This window comes from Nomascus leucogenys, chromosome X (genome assembly GCF_006542625.1).
Source record: "Nomascus leucogenys isolate Asia chromosome X, Asia_NLE_v1, whole genome shotgun sequence".
Classification (NCBI taxonomy): domain Eukaryota; kingdom Metazoa; phylum Chordata; class Mammalia; order Primates; family Hylobatidae; genus Nomascus; species Nomascus leucogenys.
This window is the reverse complement of record NC_044406.1, coordinates 128,843,453-128,855,638: the sequence shown is the minus strand read 5'-3', so window position 1 is coordinate 128,855,638 and position 12,186 is coordinate 128,843,453.

The window sequence follows — 12,186 nt, the reverse complement described above, 5'->3', positions numbered from 1 at the left end:
GGCAGTAGTTGAGGTCTTCACTTGCCCTGAATTTCTTCTGGTTCTCCCCTACTGGTAAATGACTAACTCTGTGAATTGAGTAATGGATGAAGTCAGGAATGAGTCTATTGCATGCATGCATTTATAGAACAGGCTGCAGTGCCAAGACTCCTTTAGTTTTGTGTTTGCTCATTGTGTATGGATGAGGCTATGCCAGTGTCCTCTATCTTTATTTCACATAAAATGCAGACGATTTCAGGCCTGGGTGTAGACCATCATCACTCATGTGTTGTTGTTGCTATGTTTATAGGCAACAAAGATAGCTTTAGACCAAGCTTGTCCAACATGTGGCCCAGGACAGCTTTGAATGTGGCCCAACACAAATTCGTAAACTTTCTTAAAACATTATGAGATTTTCCTTTGATTATTTTTTTAAAGCTCATCAGCTGTCATTAGTGTTAGTGTATTTTATGTGTGGCCCAAGACAATTCTTCTTCCAATGTGGTCCAGGGAAGGCAAAAGATTGGACAGCCTTGGTTTAGACAGTGTTATGGGTTGAATTGTGTCTACTAAAATTCTTATGTTGAAGTTTTAACTCCCAGTACCTCAAAATATTCTTTATCTAGGCATACAGCAGCGGTTCCCAACCTTTTTGACACCAGGGGCTGGTTTCATGAAGACAGTATTTCCACCGAGGGGTGGGGGAATGGTTTCAGGATGAAACTGTTTGACTTCAGATCATCAGGCATTAGTTGGAGTCTCATAAAGACAGCACAGTCTAGATTCCTCGCATGTGCAATTCACAATAGAGTTCATGCTCCTGTGAGAATGTAATGCCGCTGGTAAGCTCGCTCGCCAAACACTCACCTCCTGCTGCGTGGCCTAGTTTCTAACAGTCCACGAACCGGTCTGGTCCATGGCCTGGAGGTTGGGGGCCCCTGCTTTACAGAGTTAGTCATGTTAATCATGTTAAGTGATTAATCATGTTAAGTGATCATGTTAATGTGATGGATGTCTTTATAAAAAAAAGGAAATTTGGGTAGAGAGGAATGCATAGAAGGAAGATGATGTGAAGACACACGGTGAGAAAACAGACATTTCCAAGCCATGGAGAGAGACCTGTCACAGATCCTTATCTCAAAGCCAATTTATAGTCTTGTGTGCACTTGTACAAACACAATAGATGAATAACATGGGCGTGGTGATTATTATTAATTTGTGAGGAAGTAGTAGGGAGGAGGTCCAGGGAAGATTGTCTGGAAATAATGACACCTGAGGTGCAGATGTATGGAGGAACAGACGTTAACCTGGTGATTGGGATGCAGTGTGGGAGAAGGGTATCCCAGGCAGAGGAGATAACTTGAGAAAAGTCAGAGGTGGGTAAGAGAGGATGGTATGCTCACGGGACTCCTTCCCGCTCTGACCTTTGCCCTGACACTTCATGTTCCTGGTTCTCCATCGCCTCTCCCGAGCATCATTTTCTCTCCCACTACTCATGCTAAGCACTGTGCAAAGTTCAGTTCCTGGCCCAGTGATATTCTCCTTTTACTACTTTTGAAAAATTTAAAAAATGCCATTACATAAAATATCATCCCTTCCAGGACTCCCGCCATATGAAACTCCAGCTGAGCGGCAGTTCTTGCCTCCAGCATTTACATTTGCATAGCCCAGCTTCAGCTCAGGTCTGAGATGCCAAAATGACACCCTTCACCTTTCCTTCCAAATTGTTGTCTAGATTCTGTATTTTAAAAAATATTCTCATCATCAATAAGTGACCTGGTCGTAAAACCTGGAGTGATCTCTGACTTCTCCTGCCACCAAACACCTTGTCAGGATTCAGGGCCAGACAAACAGTGTTATTGTATACATCCTCAATTGTTTATTTTTCTTGAAATTCTAAGCAACCTTTGTCTCTCCCCATTCTGTGAGCATCTCTCTCCAGTTTTACAAGCCATGTCCAAAATTACTGACAGTGACTGAAATTATACCTGTAAGGTCTTTTCACACTGGGATTTTCATTAGGCTGGACCCCAACGGCTTACATTTTTAGTAAATAGATAACCTCCTGCTACCTTTTTGTTGATCTGGGTTGGGAATTCCCCTTTTAAACTGTCTGTTCTGTTCTTTCTAATTTGAAGAACATTACCTTTCCTGAATAAGATAGGCACACAATAGAAAATTAATAGTTGGAACTTTTTCTGATAATCAGTGAACATCACACTTTCTTTTTTTTTTATTATACTTTAAGTTCTGGGGTACATGTGCAGAACGTGCAGTTATGTTACATAGGTACACACGTGCCATGGTGGTTTGCTGCACCCATCAACCTGTCATCTACATTAGGTATTTCTCCTAATGTTATCCCTCCCCTAGCCTCCCACCCCCCGACAGGCCCCAGGAACATCACACCTTCTTTTGTCCTCATTCTCTCTGTCTACAGACATTTTTGCAGTCATTGACACTGTGACTACCCTGTTCTTGATACGACTTCGTTCTTGTTTATGTGACACCATTGTCTCCTGGTTTTCTGTTTCTCTCTGAGGTCAATTCTATTTCAAACTCTGCTACAGAATCTACTTCCTCTGCTAACATCTTAAAAGTTTAAGTTTCCTAGTCATTTGCCCTGAATCCACTTGTCATTGTTACTCTTACAGATTTTATCTTGTAATTTATTGGCAGACCTCCACTGCCACCAAACCCACACATCTGAATCTACAGATCAGATCTCTCTTCTAGAGATTCAGCTGCCACTTCAACACCTCTACGTGGATTGTCTAATAGATTCCTTAGCCTCAATCTACCAAACAATGATCTATTCACCTATTCCTTCTTTTAAGAGGGACTTATATTGTTGCTAGAATTGGGAAAACGTATAGCAAACTTTGTTTCCTGAGAGGTTAAAGTGATTTATATCTGTTCCAACTTGGTTTCTGGCCACTATATTTGAGGTAGGTTAAATAATATTACCCAAAAAGTTTCAGAATAGGCAGGGAAGCAATAAAAGTGACCACAACAGACTTCGGTACTTATTCATTCAGCCTACAAATGTGTAGTAAGCACCAACTTTGCTCCAGGGATGACAGTCATCACTAGTAGTACATGGCTTTAAGGTATGGTCCCTTCCCTCATGGAGCTTAGACTGTGAGATATTGTGTAGACTTTCCTTAAGAAGCATCACATTCTTTCACATACCGAGATATCCTCAACTTGAGTCTTACCTGTGTGATTATCTATAATTAACATACTGTACAATTAACGTTTGTGCATGGACAGTTTTATGAATTATAACCCATGTTTAGATTTATGTAACCACAACACAATCTGGATACACAACAGTTCCATCACCCCCTCACATTTTCTCATGTTATCCTGAGAAACTCTTTACTGTTAAACTCTCCGCACACCCAGAACCTGTGGCAGCCACGGATGTGTTCTCCTTCCTATAGTTTTTGCTTTCAAAATGTTATATAAATGAATCCTACAGTAGACGGTCTTTTTGAGATTGTCTTTTTTCACTCACCATCTTTCTCTAGATAATCATTCAAGTTGCTTGTATTAGTATTTTTAAAAATATTTCATACTGAGTATTATTCCATTACATAGATGTATTACATTCTGGTTATCAATTCTCCAATTGAAGGCATTTATGTTGTTTACAGTTTATGGTGATTTTGAATAAAGATGCTACTAAACATTCATGAACATTTATTTTGTGAATATAATTCACTTAGGTAAATTCCTAGGATAAATATAATAGGGATAGGATTGCTGGTCTATAGAGTGAGTGTAACTTAACTTCTAGAAACTGCCAAACTGTTATCAAGAGGGTGTACCATTTTGCATCCCCATGAGCAATGCATGAGGAATCCAGCTGTTCTGCCTCCTCACCAGCACCTGGTGTTTCCTGGTTGTTGTTATTTTTGTTCTTTGTCCATCTTAACAGAAGTGTTGGGGTATCACTTCAAGGATTTCATTTGCATTTTCTTAATGACTTCTTTTTATATGTTCATTTGCCATCCACATATCTTCTTCGTTCTTGTCTGTTCACATATTTGCTATTTGAATGTTTTAATTGATTTCTAAGAAGTCTTTATATGTATATGTCACGTAAAATTTTTCTGTCAGATTGGCAAATATTTTCTTTCAGCTCATTGCTTGTCATTCAATTTTTAAATGGTAGATTTCTCAGAGAAAACATTTCTTTTTTTTTCTTTTTGATAAAGTTATTGTATTAGTTTGTTCTCACTCTGCTATAGAGACATACATGAGACTGTGTAATTTATGAAGAAAAGAGACTGAATTGACTCACTGTTTTGCAGTCTATACAGGAAGCATGGCTGGAGAGGCCTTAGGAAACTTATAATCATGGTGGAAGGTGAAGGGGAAGCAAGTACATCTTACCATGGTGGAGCAGGAGAGAGAGAAAGAGAGAGAGAGAGCAAACGGGAAGTGCTACACACTTTTCAAACAACCAGATCTTGTGAGAACTCTACTATGAGATAGCACTAGAGGGATGATGCTAAACCATTAGATACAACCCCCATGATCCACTCACCTCCAACCAGGCCCCTCCTCCAACACTAGAAATTACAATTTGACATGAGATTTGGATGGGGATGCAGAATCAAACCATTTCATTTTCTCCCTGGACCCTCCCAAATCTCATGTCTTTCTCACATTGTAAAATACAATCATCCCATATCAATAGTCCCCCAAAGTCTTAACTCATTACAGCATTAACTCTAAAGTCCAAGTTCAAAGTCTCATCTGAGAGAAGGGAAATCCCTTCCACCTATGAGCCTGTGAAATAAAAAACAAGTTAGTTACATTAAAGATACAATCGAGGTAAAGGCATTGGGTAAATGCTCCCATTCCAAAAGGAAGAAATTGTCAAGCAAAGGTGCTACAGGCCCCATGCAAATCCAAAACCCAGCAGGGCAGTCATTAAATCTTAAACCTTCGAAATAATCTCCTTTGACTTCATGTCTCACATCTAGGGTACACTGATGCAAAAGGTGGGCTCCCAAGGCTTTGGGTAGCTTCACCCCTGTGACTTTGCAGGGTACAGCCCCCATGACTGCTTTCACAGGCTGGCATTGTGTGCCTGTGGCTTTTCCAGGTTCACAGTGCATGCTATCAGTGGATCTAATATTCTGGAGGCTGGAGGACATTGGCCCTTTTCTCACAGCTCCACTAGGCAGTGACTCAGTGGGGTTCCACCCCCACATTTCCCCTTCACATTGCCCTAGTAGAGGTTCTGCATGAGGGATCCATCCCTGCAGCATACTTCTGCCTGAATGTCCAGGCATTTCCATACATCTTCTGAAATCTAGGCAGGGCCTCCTGAACCTCAACTCTTGCCCTCTGTGCATCTACAGGCTTAACACCATATGGAAGCCACCAAGGCTGGCCGCTTTTACTTTCTGGAGCAGCAGCCTGAGACATATCTGGGGCCCTTTTAGTCATGGCTGGAGCTGGAGCAGCTAGGACACAATGAGTAGTGTCCTGAGGTTAGGCAGGGCAACAGGGCCCTGGGCCTGGCCCACGAAACCATTCTTCCCTCCTAGGCCTCTGGGCCTGTAATGGGAGGGGCTGCTGTGAAGGTCTCTGAAATGCCCTGGAGGCATTTCCCCAATTGTCTTCACTATTAACACTCTGCTCCTCTTTACTTATGCAAATCTCTGGAGTTGGCTTGAATTTCTCCTCAAAAGTGGGTTTTCCTTTTCTCTTGCATGGTCAGGCTGCAAATTTTTCAAGCTTTTATACTCTGCTTTCCTTTTAAATGTATGTTCAATTTCAGACCATCTTTTTGGAAATGCATATGAGCATAAGCTGTTAGAGGCAGCCAGGCCATTTCTTGAACATTTTGCTGCTTAGAAATTTTTTTCTGGCAGACACCACAAACCATCTCTCTCAAAGTTCCACAAATCCGTAGAGCAGAGGCACAATGCCACCAGTCACTCTGCCAAAGCATAGCAAGAGTGACGTTTACTCCAGTTTCCAATAAGTTTCCCATCTCCATCTGAGACTACCTCAGCCTGACCTTTATTGTGCATATCACTATCAGTATTTTGGTCACAACCATTCAACAAGTCTCTAGGAAATTCCAAACTTTTCCTCATCTTCCTGTCTTCTTCTGAGCCCTCCAAGCTCTTTCAACCTCTGTCCATCACCCAGTACCAAAGCTGCTTTCACATTTTCAGTATTTTTATAGCAATGCCTCACTTCTCTGGTACCAATTTTCTATATTAGTTTGTTGTCACACTGCTATAAAGACATAGCTGAGACTGGGTACTTCATAAAGAAAAGAGGTTAAATTTACTCACAGTTCTGAAGGCTGTACAGAAAGCTTGGCTGGGGAGACCTTAGGAAACTTACAATCATGGTGGAAGGTGAAAGGGAAGCAAGCACATCCTACCATGGTGGAGCAGGAGAGAGAGAGAGAAAAGTGGAGGTGTTACACACTTTTCAAACAATCAAGTATCATGAGAACTGTATCAGGAGACAACACTGGGGGCATGGTGCTAAACCATCAAAAACCACCCCCATGATCCAAACACCTCCTATCAGGCTCCTCTTCTAACATTAGGCATTACAATTCAACATGAGATTTGGGTGGGGACACAGAGTCAAACCACATCAGTTATGTTTACCCATTCTTTCTTTACAGGTCATACTTTGGTGTCATACCTAAGAACTCTTCACCAAGTCTTAGGTTACAAACATTTCCTCCTGTGGTTTCTTCTAAAAACCTTTATAGTTTTATGCTATACATATTAGTCCAGGTACAATTTTTAATTAATTTTATAAAACGTATGAGGTTTAGGTTAAGACGGGTTTTTTCCACTTATGAATATCCAATCATTCCAACCAAATTTGTTGAAAAAAGCTAGCCTTTCTTCATTTATTTGCCTTTGCACCTTTGTCAAAAATCCATTGTCCATATATGTGTATCCATTTCTGGACTCTCTGTTGTCCTGCGTGATATTTAACTTGGCTAGTAATAGCAGCTGGTGTTGGGGTCCTAGTTCTAACTGACCAGTTAGAAGTGAGCTGCCCCTATTTGACTAGAGGGCTACTTAAAGGATAGAGCTGATTCTCATTGGTTAGACAGTTCTCTCTTCAGACAGGGGGATAGGAATCTGAACTAAAGAAGGATTTAGGAGGAGAAGTTTTGTTGGAACTGCCGGTAGTAAGCCATGAGGAGTTGAATATACACCAACATTACAGTGTATAAATTGCTTGGGTTTTTTTTTTTTGAGCATATAGATCTGTCAAGGAAAATTGACTTCCTAAATTGCTTTATGCAGAGAGGTACTTTCAAAGGAGTTGATTAACTTCATTTATCAAAAATAACTATTTCTGCCTCCCTCTATTCCATGTGCCCCTGCTTACTTTCCACTGAACAAATGCCTTGTTTCCTCCATCTCAGCAGCATCTGCCTCTACCTCCTGGCTCCTCGTGGAGGACTAGTGTTCCCTCCCCAACATCTCACAGTGCCTTAGGGAGCTCCTTCCAGCAGGATTCAGTCTGCTCTATCCCTGAAGCACCTGGCCCTCTGTAGTCGCTCTGTGTTTGTTATACTTGAATTTCTTTCTGATTATTTTGGAAGAAAATAAGCAGGATGAAATGTTTAGAAAACATTTCCCAGAAAGAAAGGAAGACTGAATGATGCTGCAAGGGAGCTAAACTAGAAGTTGAGCACCTGAGTTCAAATCCCACCTACCAGAAAGCAGCTGTGTAACTGTGAGTGATTTTTTTTCATCTCCATCTCAGCTGCCATGTTCTTATCTGGAAAAGGAAGAAACTGGATGAAAACAGCAGTTAGAATACCAAGGCCTATACAGATCAGACAGGCAACCTAAATTAGTGCAATATGATGTGTATAAGAACAGGTAGACATAGAAGCACATTGATGAACGGCAATTAGTGTTCTGCCTCTCTGAGGGATGGAAGGAAGTGGTAGGACTGGGGGTAACTCAGACTCAAGCCCACCTAAAGTGCTCACAATCACTTGGCTGCAGCTGAATTTTGACCTGAAAGCTCAGTATTGACATGTCATCTGATTTTTCTGAAAAAGTCAGAAATTTAGCTTTCCATATGAAATCCCATTTTAAAAAAGATCTGCCTCATGTTTTAAAAGATCGTCAAGTAGGCAAAAGAAAATCCCAAGAAAACCCATCTGGGGGCCAGATCTCAGATACGTCACCTCTGGAGTAAATAAACTCTATGGCTCCTATGCTGCAAAGTTCTGGGGCTCCTAGGTTCTGCTAAGAAAGTAGGAAGTTGGAATAGATCATCAACTTCTACTATGGTCTGAAAGTTTCTGTCTCTCCAAAATTCAACTGAATACTTAATCCCCAATGCAAATGTTTTAAGAGGTGTGGCTTTAGGAAATGATTAAGCCATGATGACTGCCCTCCTAAATAGAATAAGTACCCTAATAAAAGGGCTCTAGGGAACTAGGCAGCCCCTTGCCCTCTTTCACCATGTGGGGACTCAGTGACAAGATGCCATCTTCCCAGCAAAGAGCCCTCAACAAACACAAAATATGCTGATCCTTTGATCTTGGACTTCCCTGCCTCCAGAAATGTGAGAAATAAATTTCTGTTATTTATAAATAATTGAAATACATTTCTGTTTCTTATTTCCACTGTAAGGTATTTTATTATAGCACCTGGAATTGTGTAAGACAACATCTTAGCTGAGGGTACACTTAATGTGCTTTTTATGTCAGCCCCTTTGAAAGTTAAATATTTTATTAAAATAATAATAGCTTTGTGTGCTATTAAAATAACATAATATTTACATTCAGGAGGCTGTATAAAAGTCATTTGTTCAAACATTTGTTGCAATAATAAGATCATAAAAGTATTTGTTACCAGAAGTGCTTTATTCATCTTTTAGTTGCTTATCTCAGTGCAGAACCTGTCTATAGCTTGGTGGCTCATAGCCAAGTGTAAGAACACTGCATGATACTCCTCACTTGAAAGTGCTCCAAATGGGACACTACATGAATGGATTAGGCACTGACCCTGTTGTTCCTTTCACTATTCCCTACTTTTGTGACTACAAGGGGAAACACCTACTCCTGAATCAGCATTTACCTGGAAGCTGCAGGTAGCCCCATCAACTGCTCAGCCCCAGGGCTGCCTCTCAGCCTAAATGGGCATCCTGTTCCCTCCTCTTTTCTTTCTGCAGATCATAAGGACTCTCCTCTCCTGCAGAGCTGCCCATGTCCACTCCCTCTTCCAGGTGCCTTTTCCTGCCAAGACTGGCCTCTGAATTCGATGTAGCCTCTCCCCTCTCACTTCCTTAAAAGCCCAAAATACAAGCACACAGAGCCCATGTGTGTACTTGGTTTTTCTGTTAATCACTTTGGCAAAAGACAAGGGTCATAACTTTCACCAACCCAGTGTAACAGTGTGTCCTGATTTCCTGATTCTTTAGCACCCTTGTCCCAAGACTCTGATTTCCTGCTGTCTTTACCTAGTGTGTTTTGACCCTCAGCCTTACTGTAAAGAAATATTTTTTTTTCAGTCAGGCGTAGTGGCTCACGCCTGTAATCCCAGGACTTTGGGAGGCCGAGGTGGGCAGATCACGAGGTCAAGAGATTGAGACCATCCTGGCCAACATGGTGAAACCCTGTCTCTACTAAAAATACAAAAATTAGCTGAGCATGGTGGCACACTCCTGCAGTCACAGATACTCAGGAAGTTGAGACAGGAGAATCACTTGAACCCAGGAGGCAGAGGCTGCAGTGAGCTGAGATCATGCCACTGCACTTCAGCCTGGTGACACAGTGAGACTCTGTCAAAAAAAAAAAAGAAAGAAGCAGGCAAGCAAGAAAGAGAAAGAAAGAAAAAGAAAAAGGAAAGAGAAAGAAAGGAATTTTGTCAATAGCTTTTGGGGTACAAGTGGTTTCTCATTACATGGATGAATTATATAGTGGTGAATTCTGAGCTTTTAGTACACCAATCACCTGAGTAGTGTACATTGTACTTAATGTAGTTATTTTTATCCCTTCCCCCTTTTGAGCTTCCCCCTTCTGAGTCTCTAAAGTCCATAATATCAATCTGCACGCCTTTGCTTAGCTCCCATTTATGAGAATATACAGTTCTTGGTTTTCCACTCCTGAGTTACTTCACTTAGAATAATGGCCTACAGCTATATCCAAGTTGCTGCAAAAGATATTATTTCATTTTTTATGGCTGAGTAGTATTCCATGGTGTACATATACCACGTTTTCTTTATCCACACATTAGTCAATGGGAAATTAGGTTGATTCCACACCTTCACAATTGAGAATTGTGCTGCTATAAACATACAAGTGCAGGTGTCTTTTTAACATAATGACTTCTTTTCCTTTGGGTAGATATCCAGTAGTGGGATTGATGTACTGAACGTTAGATGTATTTTTTGTTCTTTAAGGAATCTCCATACTGGATTCCATAGACGTTGCACAGATTTACATTCCCACCAGCAGCGTATAAGCGTTTCCTATACCTCATATCCACACCATCATCTCTTGTTTTTTCACTTTTTAATACTGCCCAATCTTGGAGAAGTAAGGTGGTATCTCGTTGTGGTTTTACTTTGCATTTCCCTGCTGATTAGTGATATGGTTTGGTCCGTGTCCCTGCCCAAATCTCATGTCAAATTTTAATCCCCAATGTTAAAGGTGGGGCCTGGTGGGAGGTGATTTGATCATGCTGGTGGATTTCTGATTTGGTGCAGTTCTTGTGATAGTGAATGAGTTACCATGAGATCTGCTTGTTTAAGCATTTGTAGCACTTTCACCCTCTCACTTACTCCTGCTCTGGCCATGTAAGATCAACCTGCTCCTCCTTTGCCTTCTGCCGTGATTGAAAGTTTCCTGACCCCTCCTCCACCACCCCCAGCCATGCTTCTTTTACAGCCTGTGGAACTGGAAGCCAATTAAACTTTGTTTCTATACAAATTACCCAGTCTCAGATATTTCTTTACAGCAGTGCAAGAACAGACTAATATAGAAAATTGGTACCAGGAGTAGGGTACTGCTATAAAGGGACCTGAAAATGTGACTTTGGAATTGAATAACAGGCATAGGTTGGAAGAGTGTAGAGGGCTTAGAAAAAGACAGGAAGATGAGGGAATGTCTGGAACTTCCCAGAGACTTGTTAAATTGTTGTGGCCAAAATGCTGATAGCGATATTAACAATAAAGTGTAGGCTGAGGTGGTCTCAGATGAAGATGAGAAACTTATTGGGAACTGCAGCAGGGCCCACTTTTGTTATGCATTAGCACAGAGGTTGGAGGCATTGTGCCCCTGCCCTAGGAACCTTTGGAACTTTGAACTTGAGAGTAATGATTTAGGGTATTTGGTGGAAAAAAATTCTAAGCAGCAAAGTGTTCAAGAATTGGCCTGGCTGCTTCTAACAGCATATGCTCATATTCATCCTCAGAGTGATGGTCTGAAATTGAAACATATTTAAAAGGGAAGAGAGTCTAGAAGTTTGGAAAATTTGCAGCCTGGCCATGTGAAAGAAAAGAAACATCCATTTTCTGGGGAGGAATTCAAGCTGCCTGCAGAAATTTGCATGTGTAAAGATCAGCCAAATGTTGATAGCCAAGATAGTGGAGAAAATGCCTCAAATGCATTTCAGAGACTTTCCCAGCAGCTCCTCCCATCACAGGCCTGGAGGCCTAAGAGAGAAGAATGATTTTGTGGGCCAGGTCCAGGGCACTGCTGCCTTGTGCAGCCTTGGGACATGGTGCCCTGCATCCCAGCTGCACCAGCTCCAGCCTTGACTAAAAGGGACTATGGTACAGTTTATGCTATTGCTTTAGATAGTGCAAGCTCCAAGCCTTGGTGGCTTCTGCATGGTGTTGGGCCTGCAACAGTGCAGAAGGCAAAAGTTGAGGCTTAGGAGCCTCTGCCTAGATTCCAGCGGGGCAGTGCAAAGGGGTCAGGTGGGATTGGATCCCCCACACAGAGTCCCCACTGGGGCACTGCCTAGTGGAGCTTCGAGAAGAGGGCCACTGTTCTCTGGCCCACAGAATGGTAGATCCACTGACAGCTCGCACTGTGTACTCAGAAAAGCCACAGGAACTCAACACTAATCCATGAAAGCAGTCATTGGACCTGTACCCTGCAGAGCCATAGGGGTGGAGCTTTCCAAGCCTTGGGAGCCTACCCCTTGAGTCAGTGTGGCCTGGATTTGAGAC